Source organism: Pinus tabuliformis, chromosome 9 (assembly GCF_031772625.1).
Source record: "Pinus tabuliformis cultivar Carrire ecotype Pingquan chromosome 9, CPIR1, whole genome shotgun sequence".
Lineage (NCBI taxonomy): Eukaryota > Viridiplantae > Streptophyta > Pinopsida > Pinales > Pinaceae > Pinus > Pinus tabuliformis.
The window spans coordinates 1,957,244,848-1,957,265,302 of record NC_142307.1 but is presented as its reverse complement, the minus strand read 5'-3'; the positions used below and the strand labels follow the sequence as shown (position 1 = coordinate 1,957,265,302).

General features: G+C 40.5%; 1 protein-coding gene across 3 annotated transcripts in view; it reads right to left on the bottom strand.

The window, feature by feature from the left end:
• The window catches only part of LOC149156822 (protein SIEL-like), a 281,782-nt gene that overhangs the window by 225,860 nt on the left and 35,467 nt on the right, over window positions 1-20,455 (bottom strand). The gene's annotated exons all lie outside the window — the stretch shown is intronic.

Sequence of the window (20,455 nt, the reverse complement as noted above, 5' to 3'; positions counted from 1 at the left end):
GTCTTGCCATGTCTTTTCATGTCAACTTGGGTTCTACCTTCCCACCAAACCAAGGCAGTGCCTCCTAGGCATAGGCTTGCCAGCTGAATCTTACTCTTGTTTGAGTTTATGTTCTGTACCCTGCAATACACATCAATTTGTCTAATCCAGTTGTCCAGTTTTTCAGCATTTAGCTCTCCATCATATATAGGCAAATCAAATTTAACATCTAACTTAATGAAATATGCTTTTTTATTATGTACAGGGCTATTAGGTGTGAAAAAGTTTTCCTCTTTCCCCTTTCCTTTGGAGTTGTCATGGAAGTGAGACTCATATTCTTCTTTCTCTTGCTTAGAGCCTGATGCATTTTCCACCTTTTGCTTTCTAAAGTCTCTGTACATTTCTTCAACCATAGACTTTATAGCTAGGAAAATCTCTATGAATTGAGGGTCTGGCCCTATAGAACCTTCTTCTGACATTGTCTTTCGAGAATAGACTCTCCCAATTTCAAGATTAGTTTCCACCAACTCTCCTTCTCCTAATTTGATCTTTGATCTTGTGAGCATTCACAGCGATACCAACCCAAGCTTGTCTAACCTTACAGCCTAGAGCTCTGATACCACTTGATCTGATATTCACCCTATGAATGACATCAGTTAAAGATTTATTAAACTAAGGTATTACAGAGTCATGTGCTAGTGTGTGTTCTGTGTTATTGAAACAACGGATCGATTAGATTGCCAATACACAGACAATAAAAGGGAAATACAGCAGAAAAATATAGTAAGCAACACAAAGACACAAACAATTTTAATAAAGAGTTCACCCTATCCTCCAGGGCTACGTCCCTGGTCCAGCTTTCAGTGGTGGCCTTGTTTTATTGTGTCTTTAAGCAGAGAAATTACAATACAGGGACTCAATATGAGTTCTCCTGAAGCAGATTTTGCTTGGCAAGGTGGTTCTTGGATTCCCCAAGCCACTTGGAGTACACAGACTCTTTTTCTTCCTACCAGCTCTATGACTTCTTGGTCTACAGTGGAAAGAGCCAAATGTGATGCTCAATCCGGACATATTCTTCTATGGGAAGGCTTGAATCTTCAAGCTCTCTGGTGCTCGACGCTACCTATGGTCAGCTCGACCCTCTGTCTCTTCTGCTTAGCTTTACTGTTCTCTGTGTTCAGTCCTCCTCTCAGGGTTCACTATTTACTCTCTTTTGGTTGCTTGGACTCTTCTCAACTCTGACTCCAACTCTAACTGATTCGACTCTCTATTCATGGCTTTAGTTATTCGATCCCTATGCATGTTCGGTTCCTCTTCCGCTTATGCCAATTCACCTTCTGGAGTTGTGCTTGGAGTTCCCTGTGTTCGGCGTCATCATGAACGCTCAGGGAGTGGCCACTTGTCCTCCTCTAAATGGCGCCAGCATGCTTCGTCGATTCGTTTCTTCAGTTACACCGTGGATGCGTTCTTCCTCCACCATGGCGGTCAAACGGATTCCAAATCTCTTCAAACGCGGCTTAATTCCCTATCGATTCCGCTTCTTTCCATCGGGTGCAACCTCAGTCGTCCAATCTAAGCCCTCCATATCCGACGTCATACGCACATTTCACACGGTTGACTTGCTCGACCGATAGCGCACGATCAACGGCGGTTTTCTCTCACCTCCGCCTACCACGCGTCGATCAGTGTATGGAATCGCTCCGCTCCTGTCCAAAACCTCTTACCATTCAAGGGTGCCCCAATCAAAACCGTCAATTTTCCAGTGCGCGGGTCCCGCCTTCGTACGTTAGCATTTTTCGCTTTTTCCGCCCGCGGTTTCCTAGCTCCCGATGTGACTGAGTGCTCGGGCTTCCCCTTCAGGGCGCTAATCGCGCATCAAAAACCTCGTCCTTTTCCCATTTCGAGACTCCTACGTTGGCCTCCTGCACGGTCTCCATGGGCCTCGGTCAACGCGCTTTGACCAAGGTCCTCGTTGTTCCACGTCGGCTGCCATGGCCACTGGTTCAAGGTGTTTTTGATACTGTTTTGGATTTCTTTAGAGATTTGTTCGACCTGATTCAGTCATGGTTCTCGACAGTCTTTCTATGGATCCAATTCGGTTTATTTTCCTTGTTCAGTTTCTTGTTTCAACATATTAATTTTAAATAGTGAATGTTGCAATTGTATTTACTTTGATATTTACTGTAGAACACAGTAAATAACTTGTATGGTTTAACAAGTAAGAGAAGTAATATCAATTGTTGCAGTAGGGATTCCGGGTTTAGGAATTTTCACATGGTATCAGAGCAACAGGTGAAGCAAGAAGAACAAAGCCAGAAGACCCAGCGCTGAAGGAAGAAGGGAATTTGAAATTCCTGCAGAGGCAGCAATTCAAATCCCTAGAGGGTTTGCGCAGTTCAGGAGGGCTAGATTTTTGAAGGAAATCTCTCTCTAAGTGAGTCGACAGAGAGGTAAGATTTCCAGATTGAGATTTGTCAACAACAAAGGAAACAGCGCAAAAAAGCTTCAGTGAAGAGGTTTTTTCTGGTGGGACGCAGTTTTCTGCAAGCAGCTACTAGGGCAGGATAACGTCAAAGATCATTAGAAAAATAGCACAAAGATGGAAACTCAAGATGTCTCTGAATTATCTTCCAAATTAGAAGAAGAATTTGCATGCTTAGCAAGTCCAGCGTCAGCAGATGTTTGGTACATTGATAGCCGAGCTTCAGCCCATATGACTGGAGTGAGAGAATATTTCTCGAGCTATCAAGAAGAATAAATGGATTTCCAGATTACTATGGGAAACAAAACATAGTGTACTTCAGTAGGGAGAGGCACCATAGCATTTCAGACGGAAGCAAGAACCAGCGTCTGAGCCACCACTGTTCTGCATGTGCCCGGGTTAAAAATGAATTTGATTTTAGTGTCTCAGTTACAAGGCAAGGGATATGATGTATACTTCATTGGAAAGAAAGTATATGTCAAACAGCCAAGATGGAGGAAGAAGAGAGAAATTGGAGCTCGAAGCAACAGACTGTATAGGTTGCAGCTCGAGTCTCCAATGACACTGATAGGCAACAGTCATAATGGTGAAAAGGAACCAGATGAATTATCGCACAGGCGAATAGGATACTTACACCATGGAACACTAAGGATGATCAGAGAGACTGTTACAGGAGTTCCAGTCCTTAGTACTGAGCATGATGATTTATGTAGAGGATGCGTACTAGGGAAGTACGCTAAAGCATCTTTTTCCAAAAGCAACAATAGAGCAGAATGTGTATTGGGATTGATACACTCAGATATTTGTGGTCCAATGTCCACAAGAGCTCTTAGTGGTGGCGAATACTTCGTCACCTTTATTGATGATCACTCTAGAAAAACCTGGATCTATTTCTTAAAGACCAAGGATGAGGTCTTTGATCGATTCAAAGAGTTTAAGGCTCTCGTTGAAAACATGACAAGGAAAAAGATAAAGGTATTGCGTTCAGATAATGGTGGAGAATATACAGACAAAGACTTCACAGATTTCTGCGCAAAGGAGGGCATCAAAAGAGAATGGACAACTCCATATAATCCGGAGCAGAATGGAGTAGCAGAGCGGAAAAATAGAACTATTGTTGGGGCAGCAAAAGCTATGTTGTATGATCAGGACTTGCCTAGATTCTTATGGGCAGAGGCTTGCAACACAGCAGTATATATCCAGAATAGAACTCCTCACAGAGCATTGGGGAAGAGAACGCCTGAGGATGTCTTCACTGAGAAGAAGTCGGAAGTAAGTCATCTCAGGATACTTGGAGGCATATTGTCACTTTCCAGACGAAAAGAACAGTAAACTGGATCAGACTGCAAAAAAGGGGTACCTCATAGGATATAGCAAGACCTGAAAGGCATATAGAATCTACATTCCTAGCAGCAGGAAGATTGTAGTGAGACAGGATGCGAAGTTCATGGAAGATAGAGCTTTCAGGAAATATCGAGAGATGTCAACAGAAGGTTAATCAGTAGATGTTCCATTAGTCCAGACCAATGTTGCAGGAAACGTCCCCCCCCTGATCTAACCCCCAAAACAGATCCATATGGATGCATGGGGGAAGCGCCTCCCAAAACACGCTTCGGAAAAACCAAAACACGTTTTGGTGCTTCCTGGAAATTTTAGGAAGCTTCGTCCGTACGAAGCGTCAAGCTTCCGAAAAAAATTATAAAAAAAAATGCAAAAAAATATGAAAAAATTATATATATAGCAAAAAAAATATAAAAAAAAAAATAAATATAGCAGATGCTCCCTCATGGTAATGTTAAATTCTTAAAGTAAAAGGATGAAAATGAATTACTTAAATTTTTAATATTACCATGAAATGACTCAATGTTTGACAGTGGTTCCAGCCTCATTGGACTTCATATGGAGAAAATAGAATTTCATATCTTATTCAAAATTCAGTAGTTTTAACAATTTTCAGGAATTCAGGATGAATGGGATTGTGGCATTTCATTAGATTATATCAAGTATGAAGGTATGCGATTAGCATTTAATCAAGAGCACCATGCCCTATATGTACCCTAGTGTTGGTGGTGTTAATTGTTGAACTCCTTTGTCATGCCCTTAGCTAAAAATTACCTTTCAATTAAGTCAAAATCATCGATCAAGCATGTTAAGCTTTTTCTACCATATTTTAAGTCTTGGATTAGGTAGTTTGATCAAAATTGGGCAATGTTGACTAATATCCCTAGACAATCGAGGTAGAGGCAAAGGCTAGACAAGAGGAGAAGAATCTAGATTCTAGATGGTTGATGCATCTAAATGGTTGATGCTCGAATAATTAATCATTAATGTACAATGGATGCTATATCTATCTTGATTTATGCAAAAATATGCATGTTTTCATGTCTTCTACAACTAATTTGGTATTTGGGATGTTTGTTTTGAGTATAAATGCAAAAAAATATAAATATATATATATAGCAGACGCTTTGCTTCCTAGATTTTTGGAAAATGACACTTCCGCATCCCCACTTCCAAAAAACATCCCTGTTTCGTCTCCGCTTCGTGCAACATTGGTCTAGACTCCAGCAGCAGCAGAGGCAGCAAGGAGGATAAGCAGGAGGACAGACACCTGGATCGAGTACATTAACCAGTACCAGCATTTCCTCAAAAGAAGGAAATCCAGATAATTTCAGCAAATGGAACGACAGTACCAGGAGGAGTTGATTGAGCCTCCCACCACTAGTAGTAGAACCAACAGGGAAGTACGACAGACACTGAGGGATGCGGAGGAGTTTGTTAGAGCTCCTAGAACCGAGAAGAGGCAGCGTAGACAGCTTGACAAATACCAAGCCTTGGTATCACAGATTGAAGAACCCTCTAGCTTTTAGGAAGTCATTCAACACCAAGTGTGGGTAGACGCCATGGTAGAAGAGTACAGTTCTATCTTGACAAATGATGTCTGGGAAGTAGTACCTAGACCAAAGGTGATCCAAAAATGGATCCTGGATAAACCTCTAAGTCTAAAAGATTTCATGCAAGAGGTAAAAGGACCCAAATGGCACAAATCCTTTATAAATTAGAGGAAAATCAAAATCGCAGGCTACTCTTAGAAATAGTCCCATTGCATAGATCTGTTCATCTTAAATCCGACACAATTTGAACGGACCAAAACGGACTCCGGATGAAGGAGATATTGTAAAATGAAAATTGCCCAATGTCCTTAGAAAAGGAAGCAATTTCATTAAAATTCGAACTATATTGAAAATTTTGATTTTTAGGATAGGCTCACCGGCCAATCCACAGCTGACACATGGCAAGTCGGGATTGGGCCACGTGGCCCTGTTTGATTGGTCAAAGAGGAAATCTCGCATCGCAAAAAAGCCAAAGGGAGGACTTAACAAAGGTCGAGGCCAATGCGACATGCGATCGCCGATTATCGGTGTTGGTGGATCAAGCATCGGCGATATGTATCGGATCGGCGTATGTCATAAGGGAAGACCCCCAGGCCGTAGCACCGCGATATTGCGATATGCGATAATGCGATCGCATCTGGACTGTTGGATCGCGAGTCTGATCAGATGGTGGAGATTTAACAAGGAATATCGCATCACTATTTGCATTAAGACCATGGACCGGGGCTCCTGCCTGTTGCGATTGCGATATGCGATCGAAGGTGGACCCGATAAGTTTATAGATGCGATTGTATGTGTTTTGAAGTCCGAAAAGCGCCAATTTCCTTTGTAATTGCGTATTTCGTTTATTAAACGAAATACAAAGGGAGTTAAGCCCGATGCGATATTACGGACCCGAAAGGGTTCCGAAATGCCTTTGTATAATGTTTCAAGTCCGGAATTGTGTTTTATGCAGATTTTCTCGTGTTTTTACAGCATTCTCTGTGTAAACAAAGAACCACTGTTTCAGAAGAATTTAAAGCACCAATTGCCCTTCCGTGCAAACAAGTAGCCACCATACCTTGGGACGTTATCAATGATTGTTAAATGCTCCAAAAGGAAGGTGAAGGGACAGCGACCGAGAGCCCAATTGCCTAAGAACCATAGGGCCAGAGAGGAATAGTCGGAGGCACGACCAGAGAGGCACGGCCAGAGGAAGGCGTTTTGGGGAACCAAAGAGGCTTTGGTAACCATCCACGAGAGCCGGAAGCGTTATTCTTGGTGGACTAGAGGAGTTCGAGCCATCTCGAGAGATAAATCCCATTGTTGTAGAGCCAGCGAGGGGTGGCTCAAAAACAAATGATTCCAAAGAACCCGAGGAACAAAGAGCCCGAGAGCAAAAGAGTCGAGGGACAGAGAGCTGAGAGCCCAAAGAGCATTAATCCCAAGAGGGACAGAGAGCCACAATCCCACAGAGAAGCGGGAGGAGGAGCGGAAGAGGCCAAGAGACCCACAGAGAGCCCGAAAGCCAGAGTATCAGGGCCAGTATGAATTTGAGCGTGCTGTTAGCTTCAACAGTTGAGGAAATGCAGAATTCTGATGGAGTTAGTGTTTGAAAAAGCTCAAGACATCCAAGAGCATTGATTGAAGGAATCAATTCCAAGGGAATTTGGATCTGTTTGCAGCAACAGCCAGGGGTAAGATGGTATTCTAAGCCCATTGGTTCATTTGTAAACCATATGGAGTTGAGTCACGGACTTGTAAAAGAATTTAAGCCATAATCCCAAAGAGCCAAGTCAAATTGACCTCCTCATTAAATTGTTGTCTTATGTGTATTGTTTTATTGTTGCATTATTCACTGTTATATGCATTTATGTATATGTTCAAGCACATTTAAATATCAGCATACACAGCATATTTTAAAGCACATAACAATGAACAACAAAAACAAGCATATGCCTATACTTTAAAGTATTTCTTAATTCCGCATTGGTAAATCAAATAGACTTGGGAAAATTCAAGCTTTGGAAGTGGGAGAGGTTCTTGTAAGCTAGACAAGAAGCCTAAGTGCCCCATTTTCAGATCAGTTGGTATCAGAATTTAAGATTGATTAACCACACCTTCAAGAAAGGATTATATCAGAATGCTTGAGTGACAGGGCAAAGATTGCTTGTCTGAAAGGTGTTTGAACAGCAATAGGCTGATTGTATGCTTGTTTGCAAACTGACTACTTGCTGAGTTTGCAAGGGTGAAGGGAAAGCTATTGATAGCTCAATCCAAGAAGAACAAGAAGGAAGAAGAGTTGAAGGCATTCTTCTATCCCAAAAGGACCTCAAGGCAATCCAAAGCACAAGAGGTTTGTTGCAAGAGATTGCTTAAATAAGCTCTTTATTTATCTTGTTGAAGTTTTTTTGTTCATTGGCATAATGAAAACTTCTACAAGTGGGTCCTCAAATTCTGCTCTCTTCACGAGACTCTTTGATGAAGACATGAAGCAAAAATTATCCACCATGATGGATATGGTGAGAGAAATGTATGAGGATGGAAAAAAGCGCAGCATACTTAGAAAGCAGCTGAATTCCATGAAGAAAGAGAAGCAATTGCTTGCTGACAGACTGCAGGAAATGGAGAGGCAACTTTATATTGCAAATATGAACCTGAAAAAGATGCATGAGTTAGAGTCACAGCACTTTGTTGCCAAAGAAGTCTTAGTCAAGTATCAGCTTGAAGAAGAGGTAAGCCATTCCAGTTTGTCTTCAAATTCTTCTAAGAATGCTCATATTGCTTCTGTTGAAAATCATACTAAAAGCATAGGTTCCAAGCTAATGTCCAAGATGGGCTATGAAGGCAAGGGCTTGGGAAAGCATGCACAAGGTATTATTGAACCAATAATGGTTGAGGAAAGGCCTAAATATTTGGGTCTTGGCTATGGACAGTCTTATGGAGAGAGTTCCAAAGCTGCCATGAAGGCCATTGAAACAGTCCCAAGAAGGAATTTCATTTCATGTCCTCTACCTCAAAAGTGTGAAGGTTGTATCCAAGAGGTATACAATAGCTTGAAACATCAATTGCAGGATGCAGGTGTTCAGAAGCACACACTTGAACCAGAGAGTTGGGAGACTCTAACAGCCTTGAAGAGTTTGATGGTGTTCCAAAGCAAGCCACTTCTTCATTTGCTTCACCTCCTCATGAAGGCAATAAAGGTGAAAGAGGCAGATATAAATCTAGTTCTAAACATGTTCCTTTTGATCATGCAAAGCATGATGAATTTCCACACATGTATGGAAAAAGAGTTGCATGTTCCTTTTATGGTTTGGATAACCATGATGTTTCTAGATGTTTGAAGAGAATGGCCACATATAGGAAGCAAAAGAAGGAAAAGAAGCAAGAAGCCAAAGGTCCATAGGACAAGGCAAATCATGCTATCAAGAGGATGCACATGCAGTGCACTTACTGCCATAAGCAAGGGCATCTTGCTGAAAGGTGTTGGACTCTGAATCCAGCAATGCTTCCACAAAAGCTGAAGGAGAAGGTGGAAAGAGAGAATGGCAGAAATGGAAAGGAAGATTCCATGAATGATGTGTCTCAAGATGATTTACATGTTGATGCTAATGTGCAGACAAAAGAAGGACATTTGAAATGGATTGGTAAGAAATGGTTAGAGTTCTTATCCAATTAAGATTGCATGTCTATTAATGCATCTATTTGCATTTCTTTGTTAATGGAATGCAAGTTGCAGGATTTTACTAAGAAGGTGAATGGAGAAGTTGAGTGGGAAGCTCACTTTGTTGTTGCAACATTATATTTTATTTCAGCTTCGAAAGTACAATGTGCTTAAGCAAAAGTTGAAGGATGAAATGCATGCATGAGATGATGTGCATGAACACAAGGATGTTGATGTTTTCCTTGTTTTCGGAACATGTGTGTGTGATTGACTTGAAGGGCTGATTGCTTTGTTGTAAACATGGATGTAATGTCGATTTGGGAAAAGTTAACTTGGGCTCCAAATGGAGATAGTGATGAAATTGTTTCATCTTTTGAAAAGAATATTAATGGTCTTTTTCTACATGCTTGACTTGAAGGGTCATTTGCCTTAAAGACATGTTTTGTGGGCTTGTTGACTAGTCCATCATTTGTATCCAGATGTAAGACATGGAGGTGTTCACAAGATGTGAAATCTATTTCTTTTGTTGAAGTAGGAGTTTAGTCCATCCAGTTGTTGTTTGTATGCCTGTTGTTATTAACAATGTCGTTGGCAGCTTGTCAAACAAGTACAAATAAAAGTTTTGTGGAGCAGATGTACTTCACATTTGTTGAACCACCTTGGATCAATGATCAAGCCAGAGAAGCTCAAACTACCTTCTATGACCATTTCAGTAGAAGTTCTGCAGGAAGGCAAGGACGAAGATAGTTCTTCTTAGGAAGACCAGCCCATCCAAGAAGGGAAGTGGTCAGAAACTTTGGTTCAGAGGCACTATGCAAAGGAAAGTGTAGGGAGGCTGAAAAAAGAGGGTGAGTCACTCTCATTTACTGTTCAGATCAATATATCAGTCTTTTGGAGACCAAAAGTTCTTTTAGTGGGAAGGCGTGATCCAAAAATGGATCTTGAAAAAACCTCTAAGTCTAAAAGACTTCATGCAAGAGGTAAAAGGTGCCAAATGGCACAAATCCTTTGTAAATCAAAGGAAAATCAAAATCGCAAGCTGCTCTCAGAAATAGTCCCATTGCATAGATATGTTCATTCTGAATCCGATGCAATTTGAACGGACCAAAATGGACTAAGGATGAAAGAGATATTGTAAAATGAAAATTGTCCAATGTCCTTAGAAAAGGAGGCAATTTCATTAAAATTCGAACTATATTGAAAATTTTGATTTTAAGTATAGGCTCACGGGCCAATCCACAGCTGACACATGGCAGGCCGGGATTGGGCCACGTGGCCCTGTTTGATTGGTCAAAGAGGAAATATCGCATCGCAAAAAAGCCAAACGGAGGACTTAACAAAGGCCGAGGCCAATGCGACATGCAATTGCCGATTATTGGCATCGACAGATCAAGCATCGGCGATATGTATCGGATTGGCGTATGTCATAAGGGAAGACCCGCGGGCCGTAGCACCGCGATATTGCGATATGCAATAATGCGATCGCATCTGGATCGTTGGATCGCGAGTCTAATCGGACGGTGGAGATTTAATAGGGAATATCGCATCGCTATTTGCGTTAAGACCATGGATCGAGGCTCCTGCCTGTTGCGATTGCGATATGCAATCGAAGGCGGACCCGATAAGTTTATAGATGCGATTGTATGTGTTTTTAAGTCCGAAAAGCGCCAATTTCCTTTGTAATTGCGTATTTCGTTTATTAAACGAAATACAAAGGGAGTTAAGCCCGATGCGATATTACGAACACGAAAGGGTTCCAAAATGCCTCTGTATAATGTTTCAAGTCTGGAATTGTGCTTTCTGCGAATTTTCCCGTGTTTTTATAGCGTTCTCTATGTAAACAAAGAACGACTGTTTCAGAGGAATTTAAAGCGTTGATTGCCCTTCCGTGCAAAACAAGTAGCCACCATACCTTGGGACATTATCAATGATTGTTAAACGCTCCAGAAGGAAGGTGAAGGGACAGCGACCGAGAGCTCGATTGCCTAAGAACCACAGGGCCAGAGAGGAATAGTCGGAGGCACGACCAGAGAGGCACGGCCAGAGGAAGGCGTTTTGGGTAACCAAAGAGGCTTTGGTAACCATCCATGAAAGCCGGAAGCGTTATTCTTGGTGGACTCGAGGAGTTCGAGCCATCTCAAGAGATAAATCCCATTGTTGTAGAGCCAGCGAGGAGGAGCTCAAAAACAAATGATTCCAAAGAACCCGAGAGCAAAAGAGCCGAGGGACAGAGAGATGAGAGCCCAAAGAGCCTTAATCCCAAGAGGGACAGAGAGCCACAATCCCACAGAGAAGCGGGAGGTGGAGCGAAAGAGGCCAAGAGACCCACAAAGAGCCCGAGAGCCAGAGAGTCAGGGCCGGTCTGAATTCGAGCGTGCTGTTAGCTTCAACAGTTGAGGAAATGCAGAATTCTGATGGAGTCAGTGTTTGAAGAAGCTCAAGACAGCCAGGAGCACTGATTGAAGGAATCAAGTCCAAGGGAGTTTGGATCTGTTTGCAGCAACAGCCAGGGGTAAGATGGTATTCTGAGCCCATTGGTTCATTTGTAAACCATATGGAGTTGAGTCATGGACTTGTAAAAGAATTTAAGCCATAATCCCAAAGAGCCAAGTCAAATTGACAAGAGCTCACGGAGACGTAGCCCACAAGAGTTTTGGGTGAACTCCTCATTAAATTGTTGTCTTATGTGTATTGTTTTACTGCTGCATTATTCACTGTTATATGCATTTATGTATATGTTCAAGCACATTTAAATATCAGCATACACAGCAGATTTTAAAGCACATAACAGCGAACAAAAAAAAAAAGCATATGCCTATATTTTAAAGCATTTCTTAATTCCGCATGGTTAATCAAATAGACTTGGGAAAATTCAAGCTTTGGAAGTGGGAGAGGTTCTTGTAAGTTAGACAAGAAGCCTAAGTGCCCCATTTTTAGATCAAAAGGATATATCAATTGTAGGATCAAGGTGGTCCTACAAGATCAAGCATGTTGCAGATGGTAGTATAAAGAAGTACAAGGCTTGGTTCGTGGTAAAAGTGTACGCACTGAAAGAAGGAATAGACTATGAAGAGACCTTCGCCCCAATAGCCCGATATACCTCTATTAAATCTGTTATATCCCTAGCAGCTCAAATGGGATGGGAGATTCACCAGATGGATGTCAAGACAGCATTTCTGAACGAGGTGATAGAAGAAGAGGTGTATAAAGAATAGCATGAAGGCTTCGAAACGCATGAAAAGAGAACTCATGTGTGTGGATTAAAGAAAACCCTGTATGGGCTCAAGCAGGGACCCAGAGCATGGTAAGGTCGGATTGATAGTTACTTGCAGCTGTTGGGATTCATCAAGAGTGATGTTGATCCCAATCTCTACTATTTAATGGTAGAGAATGAGCCACTTATTCTGGTATTATATGTGGATGACTTGTTTTTAACAGGGTCATCTAGGCTCATACAGGACTGCAAGAAGAATCTTGAAGCAGAATTCGACATGAAGGATATGGGGTTGATGCATTATTTTCTAGGGTTGGAAGTTTGGCAGAAGAATGGGGAGATCTTCCTTGGGCAAGGAAGATATGCTACAAAAATTCTGAAGAGATTTAGAATGCAAGATTGTCGACCCATGGCTACACCCATGATCACCAACTGGAAGAAAATAGATGCATCAAGAGACAAGGAGGTGGACCCCACCTTGTATAGACAGCTCATTGGGTCGCTCATGTATCTGGTCAACACTAGGCCAGACATTTGTTACGCTGTCAACACCCTTAGTCAGTTCATGGTGGAACCAAAAAGTGTGCATTGGGCAACAGTTAGGCACATTTTGAGGTATGTGCATGGAACAGTCGGATATGGGTTGAAATACTCTCGAGGGGATGACATCAAATTGAATGGATTCACAGATGCAAATTGGGCATGTAGTTCAATAGACTAGAAAAGTACCTCTAGGTACTGCTTCAGTGTTGGATCAGGAATGATCTCTTGGTGCAGCATGAAGCAAAAGTCGATAGCTCTGAGCTCAGCAAAAGTTGAATATATGGCAACCAACATAGCTACGTGCGAAGCTATATGGCTTAGAAAACTGCTTGTGAGTTTATTCAGAAAAAGGATGGAAGCGACCAAGATTTACTGCAATAATCAGAGTTGTATCAAACTCTCTGAGAATCCAGTATTTCATGATCGATCGAAACACATTCATATCAAATGGCACTTCATCAAAGACTGTGTTTAGTGTGGGGCAGTACAACTGCAGTATGTTCCCACATGAGATTAGGTAGCAGACATGCTCACAAACGCTCTAGGAAGAGCTAAGTTCATTCAGTTCAGAGCGCAGATGGGTATGCTAGAGAATCTGTTTCAGTAAACAGGTAATCTCTCAATTCCAGTGGCAAGGAATGAGAGAGAGTTGCAATACAGATGCATCATTTGCACAGTAGTTGGTGGCGGTGATGTCAGACATCAACAACGCAAAGGGAGATGTTACAAAACAGTGTGATGCTTCAGCAGGTCACATTGCTAGAGCACATTCCTCGCTAAGAGGAAGTGTTGATTTCTGGTAGCATCAGATGTGCTCTAAGTCTCAAATTTTGCAGGGACGCTTAGACATATGTATTCCACAATTACCAGAAATCGTTTTGGGAAATTCCACCCTAAAACAGTTTTTTAAAATAATTAATTATTTTTAATGGGACCCTAAGTCCAAACTTAGGAAATTAAAATAATTAATGGGTATTAATCTGGGTGTAACTTCTAGAAGAAGACGAAGATCGATTCCAAATGATCTGAGCCATTGATTAGAATCTAATTTGGGTTGTTGATTCTCAATTGGAAGATTATAAGAAGGACATCGAAGGGCATTTGGAAACACACCAGAGGTAGAGACTCAGTGCCCCGAGTAAGTTCGATTTTCTCACTAGTCGAAGTTTGGCAAGAGAAAATCGAATTAGAGGGAAAGTTGCAGGTGAGAAGGAGAGAGTGGGGGTATCATCATCAGTCTGAAGGTCAGGGGCAGAAGACGGAGAGCAAGAGGAGGACAGCGCAGAGGCTGTGACACAGAGACAGTGCGATGCTGGGATAGCGTAGTTCTCACACAGGGGCTGACGCAGTGAGACGCAAAGGGGGCAGCAGGTCCTCTCCTGGATCAAAAACTTGCCGAGAAGTGTCTGTAAAATTCTCACAGAGAATCCTCTTCTATTATGTTGGTTGTATCTTGTACATGAGATTTTTGCTGAAGAATAATAAAGAAACCCTCATCTGCTGCACCGGTTTTCCCGCATTGGGTTTTTCTGGGGACATTTGTCCAAAAATAACTATGTCATTGTGTTGTATCTTTTCCTTGTTCAGTTTCTTCTTTTGGCATATTAATTTTAAATAGTGAATGTTGCAGTTGTATTTACTTTGATATTTACCGTAGAATACAGTAAATAACTTGTATGGTTTAACAAGTAGGAGAAGTAATATCAGTTGTTTCAATAGGGATTCCGAGTTTAGGAATTTCCACAATTCATTTCTTCATGCACGCTTCACTTCGCGGCATCCGTGTTGATTTTTCGTAGGTCTTCTACCAGTAATTACTTCTAATGATATTCACTTTAATTTCTTTCATATTCTCAATAATCATTAAGCAATTACATAGAAGATCTTCAATAGTAGGCAATAGAATAATAAATAGACAACCAAATCAAGAACACAAGCATTTACCCTGGGAAAAACCCAGCAACCTTTTTCCTTAGAAAAATTATTCAAGTCAATAGAGATACATCTAAAACATAAAGACAAACTGACAACCTTGGTCACACCTGGTCAAACTGCCTACAAGACAAGTCAATCGACTATCCAACAAGTTCGTCCAATTTAGTTCTGGTAGTACTGAACTTCAGACATCTCTCCTCGAAACAAACTCGATTATGTTCCTCAAATAACCCAGAAACTCTACCACAGATTCATCCTTATTTGACTCAAATGCATCTTCTTTATTTGCCTCAAACTTAGCTTCTACACTGGCCTCAAACAAAACTTCTTTGTTGGCCTCAGACCTCTTCTTCATTGGCCTCAGACAAACCTCCCTCGCTGGCCTCGGACCTCTTCTTTGTTGATATTAGACTAACCTTCTTCGCTAGCCTCAAACCTCTTCTTTGTTGGCCTCAGAAAAACCGAATTACTTGCCCTTGGAGGAGGATGAAATGGTATGTATATATACTATCTTCAGAGGTTGAATGGGTGCCTCTAGAAGCTAGACTGACTTGTCCTTTTGGAGGGTTGAACAGGTCATCTTTGGAGCCAAAATTCAAATTTAAAATTCACAACTTTTCTCTTTTAAAAATTGACATGAAGAATGTCATATATTTTGTCTTTTAACAATAGCATGAAGAACATGTTTTATATTTATCATTATAAATACATCAAGGGCTAGCATATTAATTATGAAGATTGACCAAGCTACAAAATTCAACACTCCTTAGCTAGGGAGGTATTCATAATGACAGTCTAGATGCTCTCATTTTGACAAATTTCTCTAAGAAAAGGTTATAACAAATCCAATTACCATAATCTAGTCAACAATTGTGACACATGGTAAAACAAGTTAACATAATCTGGTCAACAACTGTGACACATGGTAAATCAATAGCATCAACGGGTTACCATAATCTGGTCAATAACTATAACACATGGTAAACCAACAACATCAATAAGCTACCATAATTTTGATTGGTACCTCTGACCTATGGCATATCCTCACCATAATCCGGTTCAGTACTTATGACACCTGGTACACCATTTAGCATCAACTAGTCACCATAATTCAGGCGTATATGACACATGGTATACAGACTAGTCTTGGTTAAGCATCATTCTAGTCAATATCTTTAACAAATGGTGAATCTCCAAAGGCCACTCTCTATCTGAGTAATTTGAGGCCTGATGCTCCAGGACCATTCTTCCTATGGGTCAACATACTTGACACAGGAAGAATGAATGTCATCTACCAAACCATTCACCCTAATTCAAGTAAACATACTTGACACAGGGAGAATGTCAATCAATGATGCTATCTCATCAGCACTCCCTCATTGAGAGAGGCATTCTCAACAAGTCCAAGCTTGTCCCTAAAGTATACAAACTTTGCTCTGGACAGAGGCTTTGTAAGAATATCGATTATCTACTCATCAGTACGGATGTACTTGGAGCTTCACTACTCTCTTCTGCACCATGTTACAAATGAAGTGGTACTTGATCTCGATGTGCTTTGACCTGTCATCATGGTCGTCACCTGCCCCTGATCAAGATAGTCCTGCAAGTAGCCTCTAAAGCCATACTACTTCTCAACTTGCCAATCCAGCTGCAATACACTCGACCTCTGCAATATTGAGTGCTATAGATGTTTGTTTCCTACTCATCCAAGAAATCATAACGGACCCTGAATAGAAGTAATATCCTAATGAACTCTTTTTGTCTTCTGCACTCTCATCCCAATCTGAATTTGTGAATTCTAGCAATTGTATTTCATTGTTTGAGACATATTTCAAACCAAAATTGAATGTGACATGACCAATTGTACCATGTTAGTACTCCAACACATGTTGAGCAACATCCCTTGGCTCAACCATACACTAATCTGGTTCCCTTACTAAATTCACCACCACAACTTCTTTCTTGTCACCTTAACTGGGTGCTCCCTCTTACACTGAAACATATCCTGCTGTGGTAATTATGGTTGCTTCCTTAGCTTGATAGACCATCATCTCAAACTTAGAGGTCAGTGTTGAAATTTCTAAGTATTACCCATTAGAAATTTAATCTGTATTCTTCTGGTTTATTTCTTCTACTTGTTAATTATGAACAAGTTATTTAAAACATATAAATAACGAAATCAACACAATACTGTAATGACCCACCTATAGCTATAAATAAAATACAAGTATTAGCATACATACAAGGCCTCCATATGATAGCTACGTATGCGTGGACCCATATGTAACGCACTATATATATGATAAACCCTCAAACGAAAAAAAAATGTTAGTTTTAATGTTAAAATTTTAATTTGTAAATTAAAATTTATGAAATTAATTAAATTAATTAAATTAAAATTATAAATTAAATTAATTCATGAAAAAAATAAACTTTATCAAATCAAATTTACATATTCGAATAAAATCACCAAATCAAATAAGATTTTGTTTTATAAAATCAACAAGTATCAAAATTTGGACACGGAGATGGAGGTAGGCGGTGAACGGAGACTTAAAATAAGGAAGGTTATCTTGAGAGAGGGGGGGAAGAACGAAGGGGCGATTGGAGGAACCACAGTTGAGAGGAGGAAAATTTGTAACACGAAGTTATCAAAAGTGAGGACTGAGCCTTGTTTGTTCTGAAGTTTTTGGGCACGGGGGAACAAAGTGCAGCAATTGACAAGCATTCTAGACTGAGTACCTAGGTTGTACTTAGTTTGGCTAGGAGGTTATGGTATTTTGATAACGAGAGCAAGAGCTGGAGCAATTTTGAAGCCTTTTCATCTGCAGGAAACCAGGTAGGTACTTCTCATCAAATCAATCAATTTGATATATGAAATTTTGTTAAATTTTAAAGCAGGTTCATGAAGATTTCATATTCTCTTCAGAGTAAATAGTTGTTTAAATTATTTACAGTCTTTACATTTGGTATCAGAGCCATGTTCAAACTCTCGGATCTGTTAAGTCTGTTAAGATAAGGTTGCCTGATCTAAAAACCTCTAAAAACAAAGAACAAAGAGCCAAAATTCTGTGACAATATATTATAAAAAAGCAGTTCACTCGGAAAACATAAAGCCTTCCATTACAAACATAATGAACTCTGTCTAAAGAAGAGTGCCTCTTTAATCAAGTTATCTAAAATTTGAATAACTATTCCATTGACGGCCTTCCCTCGTCAGTGACGTTCCTTCCTCTTCTTTGAAGATCGTTCAACTGTATCCTTCTTGTCTGATTCAGATAACTTTACCCTCTTCAAGCTTCTTGAAGAACTTTCTGAGCTTGGGTCTATGCAGATAAATATCGAAGAGCATCCAAGGTTGACTTTGCTGATTGAGGCTTTCTTGCAAAAGGTCCCGACATAGCCTCATTATAAACATCTGCAACTCCCTCCTCTAGTTGGGTTGTATTGTTCTAATCTCCAAAGGATACGACTAAAAATTCAGCCAAACCTTTAATGGCTTGTTCAATTGCGCCAATACTTCCAGCAACACCTGAAGTTACTTGGAAGGAATAAGCTATAATGGATTTTGACATGCACAAGCACTTTGCCAAACCACTAACAATCCCTGGCAAAAAGAAAGCCAATGCATATGCAGTCAACGAATGCAGTAGCTGAGGCCTATTGTGGCCTGGCTCGCGCAAAAGGAATAATTTAATGCACAGAGGCTTCAGCTTTGAGAAGACCTTGCTTCTAATGGCATCTTCGTTTTCATTCGATTTCCTGTCACCATATTTTTGTTTTTCTTCGGACCGCTCCATTGAACCTCGAATAACTTCCAAATGTTTCCACTGTTAAAAAGCCCTTCCCTGGCGACAAGCCTCGAACAACTTCCAACTATTCCACGATCAAACAGCACTTCCAAATTGAACCTCGAACAACTTCCAAATTCTTCGAAAACTAACTTCTACACCGCATCATGGTTTCAAAACCCATGCCTACTTCATCTGCTCTATTCTGGAGACAAAGGGCATGAACTGCAGTGCTAAAAAAAAAAGTTTATAAAGACTCATGCATTAGAATAAGTATTATTATGCATTAGGGTAGGATTCCCTGCGTTAGGACAAGGAGGTCACAAAACCACCCTCCTTGACCTCAGTACTAGTAAGACTTGTAAAAATAGCCAAAAAAACTATACCCGTTTGTAAATTTGAAATTGCAAAACTATATGTTAAATCTGAAAGTATACCTCAAATTTTTACAAATTTTATTATGTATACAGGAAACACTACGATGGTAAGGACATATCAGCGACGACGACGTGATCGGGCAGCATCACCGTCATTAATGCCACCACCGTCGTCATCACCATCTCCATCGCCACCACCATCATCATCGCCTCCATCAAGACCATCATCAACACCAATCGCTCCAGCACCAGAGTTGACCGTGATAATGCACTCATTAGAAGCCTTATTGGAAACATTAAAAGGGTCAACAATGGCTAAGACCAAAGAAGAACCTCAACCCTTAGCAACCAATTCAGCGGAACCAAAGAATTTTGAATATAAAAGATCAAAGGAAGATATTTCTAGGAAGCTACAGAAAATTAAACTCCCTGAATTTTCAAGAGGACGAGCTGGAGAACGTGCTAAGGCATGGTTAGAAGGAACAAACAGATGTTTTAAATTAAGAGAGTACTCTTCTTCTTCAAAAACAAAAATTGTTGTATTTCAATTAAAGGAAAGTGCCTTGATTTGGTAGGGAAATCTGGAAAAACAACTACACCTCACAACGGATAATGTTGGAAATTGTTCGAGGAAAGATTCCGTGCCAAGTATTTACCTCCATATTTTCAAGAACAACAAACCGGAGCCTTTCATACATTAATTCAAGGTAATAAATCAGTAGAAGAATATGAAATAAGGTTTATGAAACTTGTGAAACACATTCACTACTTAGATTCTGATGAACGTCAAATTGAATGCTTCATATTGGGGTTAAATCCTCGCATCAAGGCCTTGGTTAGGATGTGGAAACCATCATCACTAGCCGAGGCGGTAGAATGTGGCCGTTATGCAGAAGATCATCTAGGAACTAAAAAGGATGTCGGACCAGCAAAACCTCTACAATCAAGGTTTTCAGGAAAGACTCCCCGAAATTTCTTCAGGGGAAGTAGCTCAAGACCACCTTATGGTAATAGATTTACCCCAAGAAATGTAGGAACAAGAGCTCCCATGGCAATTAAATACTATAGTCGTTGAATCATCAAACACAAGTCCATGGAAATCTCGTGGAACTGCTAATAGAGGAAGAAATTCAAGAGGAATCGGTATGAAAGGGCGAAGCTCTTTATCTAGAAACTCACAATATGATTCAAGAGGATTGACCCAGGTTAATTGTTGGGGATGTGGAGGACCACATTTTCAACGTGATTGTCCAGAAGCTTCATCAAGTATATTACAAAGGGCAGAAAAAGAACCAATATCAAATACACAAGGAAATCATAGAATCCATGCATTAGTCGACAACAATCAAGCAGCACACCAATCCACTGTAGTGGAATCCTCGGGTATTATTAATGGTATAAAATTCAAAATCTTATTTGATATAGGTGCCACAAATAGTTTCATTTCATCATATGCATTAAATAAATGTGGACTAGCAACTCGCAGGCAAAATGATTTTAGACAGGTAGAAATGGCCTCAGGAAAACTCCAATCCGTAAACTTAAGCGTGGATCAATGCAAAATTGATCTAGGGGTTTGTTCGACTAAATTGAAAGT